The sequence below is a fragment of the Oratosquilla oratoria genome, chromosome 18 (assembly GCF_046742065.1).
Source record: "Oratosquilla oratoria isolate Oo_2021 chromosome 18, ASM4674206v1, whole genome shotgun sequence".
Lineage (NCBI taxonomy): Eukaryota > Metazoa > Arthropoda > Malacostraca > Stomatopoda > Squillidae > Oratosquilla > Oratosquilla oratoria.
Window position 1 is genome coordinate 56709964 of NC_134794.1, and position 14081 is coordinate 56724044.

The window sequence follows — 14081 nt, forward strand, 5'->3', positions numbered from 1 at the left end:
AGATCCAGTGCAGGACCACCGGACTGCCCCCTCGCGAACGAATCAGCCCGCTGTGGTTGTAGTCTGTGTCTCCGCGTTTAAGATGTATAGTGAGGATTTCGAGGATGAACAGAGTGAGAAATGAGGAAAGGGTGAAGGAGGTACTGGATGCGAGAGGAATGTCTGTCGAGCAGGAAAAGGAGAGGGGCGAGATGTAAGTGTGAATGGAGAATGGCCAGAGTGGATTTCTTCGTGTTTTATTTCTATTTCGCCAGGAAATGAAGCGTCGAAGGCATAGACCCACATCAGCTCCTACCAAATATCATTTTACCTCGCGTATCCGAACACCCCGTGGTCCTGTTCGGATTTGGTGTACTCTATAGGGATATGCTCGTGGGTGCCGGTCTCGCATTTTCTCAGTTGTGGGTTCGAATCCCGCACTCCTCTCTCTCCAATCCCCAGCAGTGACCTACCCCCAACAGTCGCCTAGAGCGCATACCCATAGGGCAAAGGTGACGGCTCTGGCCGTAGCTGCTCGGCGCCTCCTGACGTACACTCGTGACCAGACGTCGAATTCCAGGGGGGTTCCACTCGACAGAGGGTTAATCTGGACCAGCGTTTCTCGATCCTGAGGGCACCTGCCGTAGTCAGGTCCAATCAGCCCAAATCCCCGTAACTATTACCTTATTACTAGAAGGATGCAGGAATGTGTCTACGTATACGTCGCTTCCCATCGCTCCCTGTCCTTGATTTCAGCACCCCCAGGTTGGGAGGCGCTGCAGCCTGGACAACAAAGGGCAATGGAAAAAGGTCTCGAGACCAAATCCGGAACGCGGACATGATCTTGTCCGGATGTTCTGCTTGTCTTACCTCTCCACTGCCGTCTATAATTGTACCCTTCTCCTCGCTTCGTCTCGTCACAAGAACGCTCTTACTCTATTTTACTTCCGGCTAAATCCGGGCAATTTTATTCAGCCTTGGGACGACGGGTGGGGGGGGGAGAGGGGGAAGGGGGAAGGGGGGGGGGTCCTGGTCGTCAGAGACCTTCGTCTTGCACCATGGGAGTCCCCACCACCACCACCACAACTTGCCTTGTCTTGTAGCTTTGTTTTAAGAAATGGTTAGACAACTTTATGGATGGGGATGACAGGTGGTGATGGATACGGAGCTGCCTAGTGTAGGCCTTAAGGTCTCTTGCAGTCTCCTTCATTCTTATGTTCTTAGGCCTGTCTGGGGATTCGCCGCCTTATGCATGGCGAGAAGTGCTCCAGGTAAAGTTGTCGATGGTGTGTTGGAATGGTTGTGAATGAAGTCTGAAATGGCTGTAATCAGCTCGAGCACATTAATCATGTGTTAGCACACACATGCGACGCTAATGCACCGCACCTCTGATCTCCCCCGTTGTGGAGAGAGTGGGGTTGGAAAGTCATGAAAGTATCTTTGCACTCACCGGGGATCGAACCCGGACCGTCCGCGCTACCAAGCAGGAACGTTACCCTGTGCTTCCCTCCAGAGCTGAACAGAATCTGGTATTAACCAGAATTAAAATATGGAAATAAACGAATAAATCAATGATAAGTTAATAATTACATTAAATGAATCTATAATAAAGTAATAAAAAATCTGTAAAATATATCAACTTCAGTACAACACTGCATTTGTCGTTTACGGATTGACAGTTATGCCACTGCCACACTACGCGGCGGCGCAGGATGATGGGGGGCGGGGGGGAGTTCAATCGGCTTTTAATAAAATCACCTGGCGACAGCAGCCACAACTCGATATAACGACGACCACCGCCATCTTCCCCCTGGCTGGTCAAACTACTATCATCATAACCTTTTAAGTCTAATGACTCATCGTGACGGGAGATTTTGCTATAACAGCCAACAACAACAACAACAACAACAACAACAACAACAACAAGAAGCAGCAGCACCACCAGCAATGGCGGCGGGGGCGACACACTGATGCACCGGCCTAACAGTCTTGTGGATTTTGAACGAAATTGTCGTCGTTGTCAGAAGTGCAACAGCAGCAGCAGCAGCAGCATTTTCACAATTTCGTTTGAATCGAATGGCCCGCTCACCATTCTGATTTTCATTCCTACTGCGACTTGCATCTACTGATGGGGACCACCGCTGTGTACCACATAACCAACAAGTCTTGGCGTAATCTTCTCTCTGATACAATTTGTGTTCAACGGGGGCCGCTGACGATTTGTGTAGCTGATCGCTCAAAATTGCTAAGACTTTTTTCCCCCCTCATTGTCCTATGTGGTCTCGCATTCTCTCAGTTGTGGGTTCGAATCCCGCACTCCTCTCCGATTTCCAGCAGTGACTCTTTGTTACCTGCTCCAACAGTAGCAGGTAACACGTTGAAATATGAAAAAAAAGAAAAAAAATATATTCCAGAGTTTTGAACGATCAGCTACCCAGGTCGTCATTGGATTGATTTACTCATTTATTTATTTAATCTATTCATTCTTATTTTGTTAACCCACACAACTCTCTCCAGTTCAGACCCAAACGTTATTGAATTAATTAACTCTTGTTAATCCAGACAACTGTAGCCAATTATTCAGTACCTCTAAACCAATGATTCCCAACCTTTTCTGGCTTGAGGTCTCTTGCCAAGCCTTTCAGAAGTCCCCAGCACCCTTGTTAGAAAATCTAAATTCTAGTTTGTCAGTATTTTGTTGATTCAACATCAGTGTAACAAACTTTAGTCCCTGGATAATATGAAAACACTCATCTTTACACTGATGCTGCTTTAATGAACAAAAATGGATGACAGAGAGTAATACGAAAATTATTATTTTTGCCCTCAATTTTGGCGGCACACTCAGTTCGTCTCACGGCACTCCTTGGGTGCCGCGGCACACTTGTTGGGAACCACTGGACTACATGTAGGCCGTGGGAAGGAGATTTAAAACCTCTGATCACCTAACCCGTGTTGGATCTGCTTCCCGCCCGCCCTGAGCCCTGACAACCATTCACTGTACAATCGCAGCCACAAGTGGTGCTTGAACCGCCTGCTGGCACTTTGCAAGTGCAAGGAATCTCTTCCACCGAGAATTTGATGTGTTTGATGTTATATAATGATAGTTATACAATGATAGAAAGTAATAAAATAATGATAATAAGGATAATAATAATAATAATAATAATAATAGAATTCATCCATAGGCCTAAGAACAAAATATATATTCTATATTCTATATATATATATATATATATATATATATATATGTATATATATATATACACACATATATATATATATATATATATACTGAGCTGATCTTTGATATATGTGTGAAGATCTTTAAAGAGAGGCGATGGGGAGATGATTCCATCCGACGTTCATCTTCCAAGACCACCACGACAACAGAAGGCCACTTATCTGAATAAAATCGTGTGATGGCAGCCAGAACAAGAGATTGTTGCTGCCCTCTGCCGGTTGAACTTACTCAAGGATCGACGGTACAGTGATACTGCTCGCGACCGCTAATCCAGCGGTCCAAGTTCGATTCCCGCCCAGGGATGAAATAATTTCAGCATCGGTGCCCTGCGAGCCGGCACTCCAACTTTCGTGGGCAATGAGTTGTTTGTGTGTGTGTGTGTGTGTGTGTGTGTGTGTGTGTGTGTGTGTGTGTGTGTGTGTGTGTGTGTGTGTGTGTGTGTGTGTGTGTGTGTGTGTGTGTGTGTGTGTCTGTGTGTGTGTGTAAGGTCGCAGCATTACCTATAGACCAGGCATATACGAGCTCTGACCTCTCATCCGGGAGGGCAATAGCTGTCGATCACGAGTCCAACACGTGATACAAGACCATGGTGAATCACACACACACACACACACACAAAAGGGGTCGTGGTAACAGGATGGTATACAGAGAGAGAGAGAGAGAGAGAGAGAGAGAGAGAGAGAGAGAGAGAGAGAGAGAGAGAGAGAGAGAGAGAGAGAGAGAGGGGGGGCCTTGGGGCGCAGCGTATGTGTTGCATTAGGGGGGTGTCGGCTTCCTGTGGCTAGGAAACCGTGAATCCTAATTGGGGAGGAAATTCTTGCCCAACAGTCATTTGTCAGATCCTATGTCCTGTTCCCTCCTCCCCTCGGGGAAAAAAAAAAAAAAAAAAAAAAAAAAAAAAATGCTTTGGTTGTAAAGAATTTGATGTTTATATATAAAATTAAGGCATTCGCTGTTTACACAAACTCGATAAAGGTATTTAACGTATATATGAAATAGATAAAGACATCTGATGTATACATATATGATAAAGGCATTTGATGTATACATAAAATAAATAAAGACATTTGGCGCATATGTAAAAAATATACGCTCTTATGTAGTTTACAGTTCCTACACGCAAAGCAAAAAATGAAACGATACAATTCATCCTATATAAATGATAACTAAGAACATAAGAATGAAGGAGACTGCAATAGATCATAAGGCCTGCACTAAGCAATTCCATGTCCATTACCACCTGTCATCCCCATCCATAAAGTTGTCTAACCGTTTCTTAAAACAACTGATAGTTTCAGCGCTCACCACATGGTTACTAAGTCTGTTCTATTCGTTGACCAGTCTAATGGTAAACCAATTCTTGCTCATTTCCTTCTTAAATCTAAATTTGTCCAGTTTAAATCCATTACTGCGAGTCCTGGCCTGTTGTCTTAATATGATGACCTTGTTTGCGTCACTCTTGTTAAAACCTTTGATCCACTTAAATACCTCTATTAGATCACCCCGCACTCTGCGTCTTTCCAGAGAGTGTAAGTTAAGATGCCTAAGCCCCTTTTCGTAAGGTAAATTTCTGAGCCCATGTATCATTTTGGTCATTCTCCTCTGTACTGATTCTAGTGAACTGATGTCCATTCTATAGGACGGAGACCAAAACTTTACCGGATAGTCAAGGATGGATCTAACTGACGCTAGAGTGTGGTAATTACCTCAGCACTTCTATTCGTAACCATCCTAGCAATGAAACCTAAGGCCCCTTTCGCACTAGGCAACTAGTGACCGTCACTAGTTGCCTGGTGTGAAAGTCTCGGGCAACTGCAAGCAACCAGTGACTGTCACCGAGTTGTGGAATCCTTTCTCATCATCCCATTAGTCGAAAGAATGGCATCAATAGAGGAGGTGCTTCTTCTTCTTCTGTTGGCTTTGCTGGTCAAGAAAAAGAGACGGTCGGTGACGGCAACTGCCAGTGACGGTCACTTGTTACCGGAGCGGGCAACAGCCATAGCCTGTTGCGCAACCGGGCAACCGCTGTGACGTAGTGTGAGAGGCTCAATTTAAGATAATGGTAGGCAACTAGTGACGGTCACTAGTGACATCCCCTAATGCTCTGTTATGTTTATTCCTGGCGCTAATGCACTATTTCCTGGATTGGTCAGGACTCGCTACAAAACTCCGAAGTCTCTCTCACACTCAGTTTTCTCTAAAAAATCTAAGTTATATCTGTTTTCGAGGTTGTGTAGCCCTACGTTGAACACGCTGCACTTTGAGATATTGAAGTTATTTGCCATTTTACTGACCATGTGAACAATTTAAGATCATCCTACAGAATCTCGGCGTCGTCTCCTGGCCTAATTAGGCGTCCTATTTGAGTGTCGTCCGCAAACTTACTAACATTATGTATGTATATATATATATATATATATATATATATATATATATATTATATATATATATATATATATATATATACATACACACATACACCAAAGGCAATTTTCCCCCTTACACGGAAGGTAGACAAAGGCATAGGAACCACTCCCACCCATTCCATCTCCTACGTACTCCACTCCCTTCCACCCTCCCTCTTATCTCGGCACCTCCTGGATGACGGGTCATGCTGTCCACTTCCCTGGGTCAGAAGCAGTGTCGCAAGACACAGCACATCCACAGTAAGGCCGCTTCATTAACTCGGCGATCCCCCCTCCTTTTCCCCTCATGCAGAAAAGGAGAAGACGGGGAGAAATCCCTTCGGGCTGCGTCAATTTATATATATATATATATATATATATATATATATATATATATATACACACACACATATATACATATATATATACATATATATATATATATATATATATATATATATATATATATATGAAGTGAATCGCTTGTAACAGCGACATCATACAAATAATCTTCCCGGCCGTCGTCGAGCCGAGACCCAGGTAGATGCCAAGCCATCACCACACCAATTACGCCATAGGAGCTACAAAAGTACTCGAACTTGGAGTTAACCTAACCCAAAAAGAGTCAAGGTTGACTGCTAACTGCCGTCCAGTCGACATCCGGAAAGATTGTTTGTATGATCTCGCTGTTCTGAGAAATTCACTTCAAGTACTTACTAGGGCGAGAGCGAATGCAAGATTTCGGACCAGTCTTACCATTCGCTACGAGCTGAGCTCGGATGCCTCTTAAAACGTAGGTATGGACGGCAGTTGGCAGTCAACTTTGATTCTTCGGGGGTCAGGTTAACTCCAAGATTGAGTACTTTTGTAGTTCCTATGGCGTAGTTGGTAAAGTGACGGCTTGGCATCTAACTGGGTCTCGGCTTGATTCCTAAGATGACAGCCGGCAAAATTATACATATATATATATATATATATATATATATATATATATATATATGTATATATTTATAAATTTATAAATTCATACGTAAATGAAACTGAAATGTACATCTTCCCGTATGAGGTTGTCCCTCAAGAAACAATAAAATAATATGACGTCAGACAAAACAAACTGTCATTCAACCAGGACTGGAATGTGCATCAGTGGTATGGCCCCCTACACAGAGTGAAGGATATTTGCAAGGTCAAGAGAATACAAAGGGCAGCAAGCAAACTGGTCTGCACCCTGGCAGATAAACCATACGAGGAGAGACTAAAAGCACTAGGTTTCCCAACGTTGAAGGATCCAAGAGAAAGGTGATATGATTACAGTATTCAGGTCGCTAAAGGAGACAGAGTACGTACATCAACAGGAAATACAACTTGATTAGGGACAGTCGAGCTTTAAGAGGTCATGAGAACAAAACAACAATAACGATAATAATATGGATTGATAAATTCCCATACAAAAGTATTAATATTTTTGAAGGCGATATAACCTAAGATGAAACGAAAAGTGAATTGAAATTCGAATATAATTGGAGAATAAAACAGATATAACCCAAGTTGGATCCGCACATAAATTTCAAGCTTGGTCTGGAAATTTGTGAGCAAGAAACGGAACCCGACGAGCATAGCTTCTTTCCTGTATGCTACAATTAAGTAAATACAATTAGGTTATTACAAGACGTGTTGTATTTCCTACATTTATCCATGTACATACTGTGTTTATTATTGTGCATTTTGGCGTTTATTATTAGTCAATATTGTTCTATATCAAGACTGCGGATATAGAGAAAACTAAATATTTAGAGAAACCGAATTATGCACAAGATCCTAATATTACTTATGATAATTACCAATGTACAGGGTCAAGCAACACCTCCTGCTGTGACACAACAGATAATTGATCACAAACACTAGCACAAGAACAGAAACACAATAATAAAATGAAGAATGGCACCAATGACATAAAACTACTGAAACAAACAAGCATGCATTCACTAAAAATAAACAAAGAAAAAGAAACAATAACGTGACAACTATTATCAACTTATACGATCTTTTTAACTTACATGATATAACAAATGAAGTATCCTAAAATAAAAGTGTTTGGTATTTGCATGGATATAAATTTCAGTGCGTTCCAAGTAGAGTATAATCACCTTTTTTGTCGAGTCGTTTTTGTAAATCGCCACTGAAGATCGACAAGTCTTCTTATAAATAAATTAAAAATGACATGATGAATTCTTATAGCTTTGCTTAATGTTTACATTTCAACTTTAAATTCTAGTCGAGCTTTCGACTCAACCTTGTTTAGAAGAATGCAGATACCCAACTACATGTCCCACTCACTTCCACCGTTGATAACCTTTGCTTATTGCGTTCGATTCCGTGGTCGTCATCTGACGCAAACATAACAAATTCTCAACTATTACCTTCCCAAGCCTCAAATTTCTCAAAAATTCTTCTACATAAAACCTTTATTCATTATTAATATTACATATGAGCTTTTAACTGATTATTACCAATGTGTATAGTGTTGAAGTCGTAAAGTGAAAACCGAACGATGTAATGGTTGCTATGGTGACGGCGCAAAACAACTGAGGCCAACCAATCAGCTACTGGATGAAGAAAACATCGCTCTCGTCAACATTCTAGCAAGATCAGTATCATTATTCATTCCTGAAATATTTCGTGTCTTTCAGCGTGTGTATGTATGTCTGTATACATGTATGTGTGTATGTATGTATGTATGTATTCATGCGTATAAGCGTAGTTCCCCTTCCCGCAAAATACAAATAAGTAAATACAACTAAGTAAATACTTGTATCGCACGTGCATGAGCGTGCATGTGGAACTTTGTATGTGTATGTGTATTTACCTAATTGCAGTCTACAAGAAAAGAGCTACGCTCGTGAAACCCCGTTTCCTATTCTCTAATTTTTCATCATACCTACAATAGCCTCATTTTCATATACAGTTCCAATTTAATCTATAGCCTTTTGTGCGTGTGTATGTACGTTCGTGTATTTGTTTGCGTTATTCACCATATTTTACTTAACTGTCGTATACAGGTAAGAAGCCCTTCTACTCTCCAATTTGTCAGATAGAACTAAAAATTAATGTGTGGTATTTGTTCTCAATTTTATTTTCAAAGATCATATTTAGACTGAAACAATTCCGCAATAAATAAATAATAAATAAATAAACAAATAAATAAATAAATAAATAGAGTAAAATAGATAAAATAATATATTAATATGATAATGTAACTTAGTTAACAACTTATTTAATACTTTATATTCATAACAAAAATTCCACATTTGGAAAAAAAAACATACAGAATGTTCCTTGTCATTATTCATTAATGAATAATAATCAAAATAGTTTACGAAAAGGCAACACTCTGCATTGGTGACATACTTCTTGTGTGTTGTATATACATGTTTGCAATGTTGTTTATTTATTGCTATATATTTATTATTGTATATATCTGTGAGCATTTTTTTCTTCTTTTTTGTAATCGCAAATGCGATTCATGTATGCTTTTCGCGCCAACTCAAGGGTTGGCGTGGGGTAGTCTTGGTCTCGCCTCCTAAGTGTACGCACGCTATTTCGTGTAGTGAAATATTTACTTTTGTGTTGTGAAATATTTACTTTATCATATAACCCATTGTTTCATTTAAGCCACCCTAATACAAATCGTGTACTGTCTACTCCCCAAATACATCCGACTTCAGATTTATGTCTTGTTTCAACTTGTGTTATATCTCCTTATTTTCCAACAAATTTATATTTAAGTTAATGTATTAATCTAGCTTGGGCTGTAAAACACAGGGATGTATGTGTGTGTGTGTCTGTATGTGTGTCAGAGAGAGAGAGTGGGGTAGGAGAAAAGATGGAAACTATCATCAGATGCTGCTGTCTAATAATCACTGGCTTGCGCTGTTTTCAAGATCAAACATACAGTACCTGATTTTAGACCAGTTTTTTTGCACTGAATCCAAAAATCATTCTCAATTTACTCAATCAGATAAAGTTAATGAAATATTAGCACATTAAGAATAACCTAAATTCCGATCTATTTGTAGGTGAATGGAATACAATATTGAAAATATTAGACTGATTTATTCACAGAAGGCTTACAAAATATTTTCAATAGATAATAAGAAGAGTGTATTGAACTAAGGAAACTACTCATGGATGAATGATCTCTTCAGGGACTTCCGTTTGTGATGAGCAGAATCCATATCCCTCTTGAGGCACCAGCAGTAGGCGGCCAGAAAGTTGACATCCCATTGCCCTTGATAGCGCTCCTCCATAACACTGATATCTTTGTGAAAGCGCTCATCCTCTTCACTGAAGTCTCCACAATTCTCTGGAAAATGGTCCAGATGAGACCGGAGGAAGTGCATTTTCACTGACATGCACGCGCGCGTCAAGTTGGCGGAAATTCTCCATTAATTCGTCAACCACCTTCTGATACTGGGAACTTCTGTGGTTGCCAATGAAGTTTGGAATGACTGACTTAAGAGACAACCAGATAGAGAGCTCAGCAGGATTCAGTGCATCATCAGAACTAATGTCCTTGATGAGTTCCCTTATTTGAGGATCATCAAATATACCTGCCTTAAGTTTCTCCATGCTTTTTCGTTGAAACTTCTGATGGAGGAAAGCAAATCCTCCACCTTCCCTGTCCAATGCCTTTATACAAAGTTCTTCGTGCGACCGAGTTTGATGTAGAGGGGTGGGAGCAATATCTTGCTCGGTTCAACCAGAGGGTGGGACAGAACGTTGTGTGACCCAAGTTTTAATCCTTGTCTTGATGGCCACTCTTGTCTGACATAATGATGGTCATCAGCACGGCTATCCCATAAGCACAGAAAACATGGATACTTTTTGTGTAACCACCTTGAAGTCCTAGGATAAGTCCAACAATTTTAAGATCTCCACAGATCAACCATTCATGTTCCTGGTAGTTCAGAGTAGACAACAGACGTTTCATGCTTTTGTGGGATTCTGTCATTTCATATGACTCAGGAACAGGAAGATCGGGGCCATGGGGGATTGCCTTTATGGCAAAAGGAACATCAGGGTATTGAACATGGTTCTTGTGCATGCGATTGATGCCTTTTAGATTCGTCACGCAAAAGTAGCAGTCGGAAACGTGATCTTTCCCTTCCCTCCACACCAATGGGACACCAAATGGTACACTTTTCCTTTTCTTGTTCCTCCAGTCCCGTAAGTTCTCTCCACATGTTTTGCAGCAGATATGGGGGGCGAATGGTTTATCCTGGTCCCCTAGTGTAACTCCAAAGTAGCTTTGTATGCCTTCTTAACAAAATCCGTGATTTTTGCTTGACGGACTGGAAGAACTACATGTCCGCATATGTAACAGAACCTATTAGGATGGTTTTTACACATCCGATCCATTTTTATGCACATCTAAACCTGAAAAGAGAAATAAAAACAATTATTAAAGGTTATCCACGACCCGGTTTTGCAACAACAAAGCCCATGAATGCTTGCATAATTGCAATATTTTATGAACTGTATTTTCTAATTCATCATGCAGAAAGGGTCCTAAATCAGTTGGAAAATCCTTGACCTTTATAAAATAGTTTTGAAACGCAGGCCAATGTAATCAATGATATAGCCAGCATGGATTCACATGGACACGTTCTCGAGTGACTGACCAACTCGAATTCTACAACGCAGTCACCTCTAATTATGACAAAAGGAACAATATAGATTTAATATACTTGAACTTTCCAAAGGCTTTTGATACCGTCCCGCACGAAAGACTACTTGCTAAATCAGCTTCACACGGAATTAGTGGTAGCCTGATAAGCTGGACTAGTAATTGGTTAAACGGTGGCAGAGAGTTGTTCTACATGGCAAAATTTCTACATGGAAAAAATTACGAGTGGAGTTCCTTAGGATTCCGTTCTTGGGCCGCTTGTATTCATACATACATACATAAATACATATACCATAGGCTTTTTCCCCTTTGCAAGGGAGGTAGTCATCCCTTAATTTCGCCCACTACCCTGGGTCAGAAACAATGTAGCAAGACACAGCACATCCATAGCGAGACCGTTTCATTTAATCGGCGAACCCCCATTCCTCTCCATCCCTTCACGCAGAAAAAGAGAAGACGGGGAGAAATCCTTTCGACTGCGTCAAATTATTTTTCACACATATTCCCTCACCCCCCATCCCCCACCACTCCCTTTCATACATCACAGCATCATCCATACACAACAATTCTTCATTCATCCCTATCTTGTCTTCTCCAATCCTTCCTCAACAGACATTCCCCTCTTTCCCAACGCCCCTTTTACTCTATCCATCCATCTCATCTTTGGTCGCCCATTCATGTTCAATCTTTCCACTTCTGCCTTCCACACACCTTCCCCTACTCTTCCCTCATTCTTTCCCTGTGTCCAAATCATCCCAATATTCTTCGATCAACTCTCTCCCAACTCCCTGTCCACCCACGTTCTTTTCCTCACCTCCTCGTTTCTCACTCTATCCACCCTAGTAACCCCTATCATACTTCGCAGGCACCTCATCTCAAACACATTCAAGCTCTTCCTCTCTTATGTTCCATGTTTCTGCCCCATACAGTGCTGTCGGCACAATCACTCTTTCATATAATCTCCTCTTAGCATCCATTCCCAAATGTCTATTTCTCATTACACTTTTTAATCCCCCAAAGCACTTATTTGCTTCTCTCAGTCTACATTCTACCTCCACCCCCTCCTCCCTCTCCCGCCACATTTGCACCCAAGTATCTGAAACTATCCACTTCCTCCATTCTCTCACCCCTAATACTCACATTCAGTTTGCTGCCACTTTCACCCCTTGTATATCTCATCACCTTACTTTTACCCTTATTTATCCTCAACTTCCGTCTTCCACACACCTTCCCAAACTCCATCACTAACTTCCTTAATTCCTTCTCTGGTCATGCCACAAGCGCAGTGCCGTCAACAAACAACAAATGGCTTATCTCCCACTTTTCTCCATTTTCTTTAACCGTCCTCAATCCCTGTCCCATTATCCTTGCGCTTAACTCTCGTACCACTCCATCCATGTATAAATTGAACAGCCAAAGCAACATGACGCATCCCTGGCGAAGTCCCACCTTTACCTCAAACCACTCACTCTCTCCATTTCTGATTCTAACACAGGCTCTACTACTCTCCTAAAAACTCATGACTTCTAAACAGCTTTCCTTCTACCCCATACATCTGCAATACCTCCCACAATGCCTTCCTCTCTACCCCGTCATAAGCCTTTTCCAAATTCATAGCGGTCCAAAAAAACATTCTTATATTTTCTTAAAAAATTCTCACGTATCTGTCTTACCACAAAAATCTGATCCACACAACCCTTACCTGTCCTAAACCCACACTGTTCCTCACCATTTATTACCTCTGTTCCTTTCTTAATCCTCTCACTCAAGACCCTTCCATAAGCCTTCTCAACTACACTTAACAAGCTGATCCCTCTGAAACTACTACACTCACATTTGTCCCCTTTCCCCTTGTAAAGTGGAGCTATACGCGCATTCCTCCAGTCTTCCGGCACTCTACTCTCTCTTAAACAAACATTAAATAACCTCACCAGCCAGTCCACCATCACTAGACATTCTTCATGACATCCATCCAACCCAGGTGCCTTACCAGCTCTTATACTCTTAATTACTGCCTTCACCTCATCTTTCGTTATTTCCCTTCTGTTGTCCTCACTCATAAATGTAATTTTTTTAGTGCTTCCCACTGCAACTACCTTTCCCTCTCTATCCTCCTTTACATTGAGCAACTCCCTAAAATACTCCGTATGGTCACCGAATCTCATTAGATACATTGACTGATTGAAAAAGTACAACGGCGAGCCACAAAATGGATTCAAAATATCAGACTAAAACATATGAATTTATTTTCTTTAAAAATGCATAAACTCAGGGGTGAGTCGATAAAGGTCTTCAGGATTCTAAGGGGAATTGACATAAAAAGTAATGAAATTCTCACACTGAATGCAAATCAGACAAGAAATAATGGTCTCGAACTGTCAGGAAGTAGATTTAATTTGGAAGTGGGTAGAAACCACTATGCCAACAGTGTAGTCAATGAATGGAATAAACTTTCTGCAGAGGCAGTGCAATGTAGTACAATGTAGTACAGTGTAGTACAATGTAGTACAGCTTTAAGATTATTTTAGATAAACACCTAAACAATATGCTGTAATGCATGCCATTTGTTATATTCTATTTATCAATTTGTTATTATTTTTATTTATTACAATTTATATGTTTGTTTATTAATAATTATAATTCATTCTAGGCGCATCCGGCCTAGTTATGGACCAAAACGTCGCTTATCGCTTATCGGCATGCTCTCCCTTTGCAATGAATGAGAGAAAGAGAGAGAGAGATAGAGACAAAGAGAGAGACAGAGGGA

At 41.0% G+C, this 14081-nt stretch overlaps 1 protein-coding gene across 1 annotated transcript in view; it reads right to left on the reverse strand.

Moving 5' to 3' along the window:
• The window catches only part of LOC143035254 (uncharacterized), a 43200-nt gene extending 35210 nt beyond the window's left edge, over positions 1-7990 (reverse strand). The window contains exon 1 of the mRNA XM_076202072.1: positions 7776-7990. The gene's annotated coding sequence lies outside the window, so the exon portion shown is untranslated. The remainder of the gene's footprint in view (positions 1-7775) is intronic.
• Between the last annotated feature and the right edge of the window lie 6091 nt (positions 7991-14081).